Source organism: Micropterus dolomieu, linkage group LG05, assembly GCF_021292245.1.
Source record: "Micropterus dolomieu isolate WLL.071019.BEF.003 ecotype Adirondacks linkage group LG05, ASM2129224v1, whole genome shotgun sequence".
Classification (NCBI taxonomy): domain Eukaryota; kingdom Metazoa; phylum Chordata; class Actinopteri; order Centrarchiformes; family Centrarchidae; genus Micropterus; species Micropterus dolomieu.
In genome coordinates this window covers 4,893,632-4,899,631 of record NC_060154.1, presented here as the reverse complement: position 1 = coordinate 4,899,631, position 6,000 = coordinate 4,893,632, and positions in this window count along the sequence as shown.

Sequence of the window (6,000 nt, the reverse complement as noted above, 5' to 3'; positions counted from 1 at the left end):
TGGTGTTGGTCGGACCACCGACGAGGGAACAGAAGTCGGCTGGGCCACCAACGAAGCAGGTGCCGGTCGGACCACCGACGGAGCACGAGGAACGGGAGTCGGCTGGGCCACCAACGAAGCTGGTGTTGGTCGGACCACCGACGAGGGAACAGAAGTCGGCTGGGCCACCAACGGGGCTGGGCCACCAACGGAGCTGGTGTCGGTCGGACCTCTGATGAGGGACCAGCAACAGGTGTCGGTGGGACCACCGAGTGGAACCTGGGAGCAGGGGTAGGCCAGGGGTCGGGCAGGCGGCTAGCAGCACTTGCAGGCCAGAAAACAGGCTGGGGGCTAGCAGCGCTAGCGGGCCAGGAGACAGGCTGGAGTTCACAAAACTCTTGGCCCACCTTGGCAGTCGACGTCGCAGCCATGGCCTTGCGGCTACCTCCCAGTGAGCCTTAACGAGGGCAGCTTGCTGGGATTTGCGGCTTGACGCGAACTGCCAGATTGTCCATAGTTCGGCCAAAACGTCCAAAAACCTCTCCCTCTCCATTTTTGCGTCTGCTGGGTCCATATTTGGTCGGGTCATTCTGTCACAGTTTGGTATGGGTGAGGCAGGTTGGAGGACCCAAACGCAGGACACAGAGCGGAGCAGGTATGGTTCAGTGGTTTTAATAAGCAAACAAAAGGCGAGCACACTTACAAACAGAGTAGCTGATGACTGAGTCCCAAAACAAAGGTAGTCCAAACAGATATCCAAAGGAAGCAGGGTAACACGACCGGGAGACACGACAAACAACAGGAGACAGCATGCAATGACCCAACAAAGACAAGACAGAAACACCAGGTACACACACACACACACACACACACACAGGGACTAACGAGCAGGGCGAGAGCAACACAGGTTAAGGACATGAGATTAACGAGGCAGGCAGAGAGAGACAGTGAATAGAGAGACTGACATGCAGGCAGAGTGACAACTGGGGGAACAGATGGTACACAGGTTACTGAACACAAAACAGACCAGAGTGAACACTTAACATGAACTAAGGTACAGGACTGGGAACAAGGACAAAGAACTAAAACGCAGGAACAAGAGTAAGGCAGTGACTAAGAAACAATATAACAAGTAGACTACCAAACCAATATCAAAACAACACAGGACTACGAGCTAGAACACCAGACAAGACATAAACACTAAGGACAAGGAAACAAGAAGAACAGGAAAACAGAAGGACACCAGAAACAAATGGCAAAAACTACAACTCATGACAAGAAGCCAGTGAACTGACCTAAATATAGGAGTAACATGTTCAGTTTTTGTTGTCACAGTGAGTACTCTGGCTGCAGCATTTTGAATGCCCTGAAGCGCCTACAACAAGGTATCAAGGTAATTTATTTACCATTGTACAATAAAAGGTTAGAAGAAAGGGTAACACATTGTTTTTAGGCCTATACAGTTATAAAAATATACATACACATTCACACCCAGGAAGTAATTGTCCAGTGCAGCCTTGTGGGACCCCACAGCAAATGTTATAATTGCCAGTTTTAAAGCTGTAAAGAGCCAGAATGTCCTTCAGGTTAGATAGGAAGAGAGCCAGAGTTAAAGACATAGCCACATAGGCCAACTGAATTTTCTAGTTTACTGATTAAAATGCTGTGGTTGGTGGTGTCAAAGGCTGCAGTCAGCTCTAGAAATGAAATACCAGGATAGGTTTTATGTAGCACTGTTGATCTTTAAATCACAAGAGTTCTTCAAAGCTGTTTCAGTGCTGTGGTTAGTCCTGAAGACAAAATTCCAGCAGCAGTAACTAAAGGCGAAATAATGAATCAAACTGATAAGACAGTTTACTCATGGACCTGTGATTGTAAAGTCACAGTCCGACCCAGTAATAATGATTTTAGGGTAAGGGTTAGCTGTGCTCCGGGCAAAGCCCTTTCTGGCATGGCAGTGCCAATAATAATGGGCTAAGCATGTAAAACTGGTAAAGCACATACTAACCCATTTCATTCACTTTCAAAAATGTAAATGGCTAATGGGGGGGGTGCTTTGATTTTTATGCTCACACACACACGCACACACAGCTCTATTCTATGGGACTGCATTGTAGATTATTGATTATATTTTTCAAAAACATTGAGTATCTGAGTGTGTTACCTTGTTCTACAAAGAAAAGGCAAATTATAGTGTTTTTTAATAAAAGCTATCTCACACAAACACACAGAATACAGGCATTACTTAGCTGGCAATCAGATAACCAGTTAGCTAACGTTATAAATTAGGTAAAAGCAACATATATGATCAATAATTACACTTTATTCATCTTGTAGCAATCCCGTTTCCAGTGAAGATTCCAGAGCTTGGAGGGTCAAAACACCTCGCTGTACTGAACAACGTGTGAGGGCACTGAGCTGTCACTCAAACACTCATTAGCTAATGGGGACACACCCCTGAAAATTCCACCCATGAGAGACCTTTGTGTCAGACTGCAAACAAAAAGTCAAACAGCCTGATCGAGAGAGCTGGCAGCCTAACCGCAAAGCTTACAGTGAGAGCAAAAGTCTGACCAGTGAGAGAGCAGCAGAGGGAGCTGTAAACTAAAGGACTTATTGTCCAAAAAGCACAGACCAATAATTTGTTTTTTGTCAAAGGTTATACATTTTACTTTTGAGATGAAGCTTTATTCTCTTCCAAATTCAAAATTTTTTGTTTGATTTTTAAGAAGTTTTGTTTGACTTAATTGGCACAAATCTGATTCCATGCAGGATGAGGGTAGTCATAGAATCAACAAGCTCACCAGAAAGGCTTGCTCTGTCCAGCAGGTGGCGCTTGATTCTTTGGTTATGGTATGAGAGAGGAGGATACTGCAAAAGCTGTGGAGCTTCCGTTTCATCTCTGTTCTACTTTGTTTAGTCTCTTTCTCTCTGGATTATTGTCTCTTGCAGCCACTTATATTTGCCACTTTGGCAGTGGCTTTCATAGGGCTGCCCACTAAAAGTCATGATCCGAGACCCCAAGTCGACTTGCATCAATCAATGCACTTTTTTTTAGCTGCTTCATTGTACACAATACAATACAGGTTAGAATCATTACCATAACTTTCAGGTTTACAAGGGATTATGGAGCAGAATGTGCAAAAATGGGACAATACGTCTAATATCATAATCATTGAACATTTTGAATTTACCATATACTATAGGCTGCACCTGCACTTGAGATTTTATATTGTACAAACATACTATAACTATATGCCACTTTGCATCCATGTCCATAAGCAACTGAGATATGAGCATTTTATAGTCCTTACCATAACAATGTTGATATTTGATCATTTGTATATTTTGGATTTTGGATTTTGGGTAGGGGTGGGTTAGCACTGTTGCCTCACAGCAAGAAGATCGTGGGTTCGAACCTCGGTCGTCCCAGGCCTTTCGGTGTGGGGTTTGCATGTTCTCCCCGCGTCTGCGTGGGTTCTCTCCAGGTGCTCCGGCTTCCTCCCACCATCCAAAGATATGCGGACTAGGTTGATTGGTGGCTCTAAATTGTCCTTAGGTGTGAATGTGAGTGTGAGTGGTTGTTTGTCAGTGGGTGCTTCTCACGTCTCTTAATAGTCATTATAGTCTGATAAAAACAAATAAGTCACCATTAGGTACTTAAATAACTATGCAAAGTGAATGATAAATCCACATATAATACAATTAAATCATCAAATATAAATATAAAAAAAAACATTACTATGCCCCTTTAAACATAAATCTACAATTCCATAGATGAGGATATTACTCTTTGGAAAGATATAAGGAGCCTCACATATCTAACTAACCACTTTACATCACAGACTGCAGTAAAAGGGGTTTACATAAGGAGCAATGGCGACAGCTAGATCATTCAGGAGGAACTAAAGATGCTAATCATCAAAGACACGTGGGTTACACTATGCTTGTTGAACCTGAACCATAGACTGTATATAAAAAGACTTGAAAAACATTTTCATTCCCATTATAGCCAACACTAGCTACACACTTCCTCTTCTGAAACCACAGAAGAAGAGTCTTAAAGCTGCAGGCACACAGAAATTTCAGCGCCTTTATACAGTTTCCCTTGGGATAAAGTTCTTACCTTATTTTTAAGTCTCTTATACATTTGGTAAACTTGCCTCTCTCAGCTGCAAAGCTATGCAGCAAAGAATTTTTTTATTGTTTCACGTGCAATGTACGTATTTCTTCTTACTACTAAAAACGTGTATTTATAGTTCTGTTGTATAATGGACTTAAAACAACAATTTAGTGTGGCACTTTGTTTGCAGCCACTGTCACTTTTGATTAAGGCTTTATGACTCTTTCTGCATTCATAATGTCATGCAATGGTTTCAACCAAACCATTACATGACATTGTCATCTTGAAAAATTTCTCCATGACCTTTACACATTTCAAGTTCACTTTCCTGTATGTGTCACAAACCGAGCACAAGACTCCTTGAAATTGCATAACCTAAAATTAACTTCTGGAAAAGACAGAAATTCTAACCACAAGAAATCTGATTAAATCTGGTTTTCATTAAAATGCAAGGGTGCTATAAATTCAGAGATAATTAAATTCATCATTAAGGGTAGAGTACTGATAAATGTCTTATTCACTTGCTTACAAAATGTATTTTCTTTCTTTGTTTCCTTAAAACGAAACATTTCCGTTTAAAACAGTGTCCTGAGTTCTGGGCTAAGTTGTAGTAAACTGGACTAGTGAGGGCAGTAGGCCTACTGCGTGTAATTGTTTTTAGTGGTTACTTCAACTTTGACCTTGATGTTGGTTAAAGTCAGACCAGATGCTTTAGATAAAAGACAAATTTTATCAATAGCTTTTGAAATCTTTTTTAAGTGCTGTATTGTCAGCAAATTGACTGATTATGAATCCTTCCCCAAAATTTCAATACCCTGAATGTCTGAAGAGTTTTTATAGTATCGCCATCAATTCTGCAGCTAATATATGTAAAAGAGGATTAATTGGACATACCTGCCGAATACCCCTTTTTAAGAGGGAATCTCATTGGAAAGCTGTGGCTGAGAGATATTCTACTGTTGTTAGAGCATTTTAATAACATTACAGAAGCTTTAGCCGAAGTCAAACGTTTCCGAGGCTTAAAGCAAAAAGGGGTGTTCTAGCTGTCCTGAAGGTAGGCTTTAAGTACTCTCTTCCTGGCTTGCTCCACATTTGGCCCGAGACAAGCAAGGGCTTCTCAGTCCTTCTTGCAGAGGTTCTCCCTGAAACAGATTTGCATATCGTTGCAAATCTTGGCATTTTTGGACATCTTCCAGACTTGATGTTTGACAGTTCTTATAGCAAACTGTAAGATGATCTGCCTGGGTCTGTCATCTGTCACTTTTTGGTTAAAGCCTGTGCACAGTATCCATCATGTTTTGCAGATTCTCGGCTGAAAGGGGGGCAACTTTGGTTAGGATCTTGATAACTTCTTCTCAGATGTTTTCTCCTTCTCACTCTGGGACGCCGCTCAGTCATAGCAATCATCTCTGTTTATATCTTGTATGCTCCAGACACAATTTATGCAATGCTGCATTCTCTTCTTCCACATCCTCTATTATTCCTTTCAGAGCTTGTGTATGAGCGTCCACCGACTCTTTGATTTTAACAACAGCACCAGTGTTTTCCTTAAGTTGCCACTTGAAGGCTTGGACAGACTTTTTAACTTGCTTCAGGTTTGAGCTTTTCAGAGGTCGTCTGTCTTGTTGTTAGTCATGAGCAAGGATTGAGGAAATTACTTCTTTATTTTGTTCCTTCAGTTCAATGTCTTCATAATCACACACTTGCTGAAGAGCAGCTAATGAGTAGCCATGATCATTGCTAGCTCGAGCCATAACGTTACTTTACCCACATTGATAAAAGGAACTTAAGAAAAACAAAAGATGTCCCTCTAAATGGGTTAAATTAAAAGCGGGAACCTCTGGGTCTTACAACATTTAATAACTTTTGAGGATTACCAACTGATGTAGCTAAACTGC